We start from the raw sequence: 410 nt of genomic DNA, 5'->3' as shown, positions 1-410 counted from the left end.
ACCTGTTTGGTCTGTATAATATTACCTGTATGTATGTTTTCAGGGCTGACCATTTGGATAGCCAGTCAGTTACTGAGCTAGCCTTCAGGAAGGAGACATTCAGTTCTCACTCGGGAGCATCTCATTTCTGAAGTGCAAGGTGAGGTGAGGTGCTTTCAGCAATAGGGGATTTATCTTCCCCCTGGAGGGCAATAGCAATATCCTGTATGCTTTGGGAGTCTCTGGTATACTCCATACCAATGACCCCAAAGCTCCTTGCCCTGTTTCCTTCCTGTCCTGACTTCCTTCAGTGAAGACCGGCCATGCGGAAGTGCATGCCAAGTAAACCCTTTCCTCCCCAGGTTGCTTTTGGTCATGGCCTTTCCTCTCGGCAACAGTGACTATAACTAAGACACCCCCTTCCCAGGTCC

Source organism: Arvicanthis niloticus, chromosome 3 (assembly GCF_011762505.2).
Source record: "Arvicanthis niloticus isolate mArvNil1 chromosome 3, mArvNil1.pat.X, whole genome shotgun sequence".
Classification (NCBI taxonomy): domain Eukaryota; kingdom Metazoa; phylum Chordata; class Mammalia; order Rodentia; family Muridae; genus Arvicanthis; species Arvicanthis niloticus.
This window is presented reverse-complemented; position numbering follows the sequence as displayed.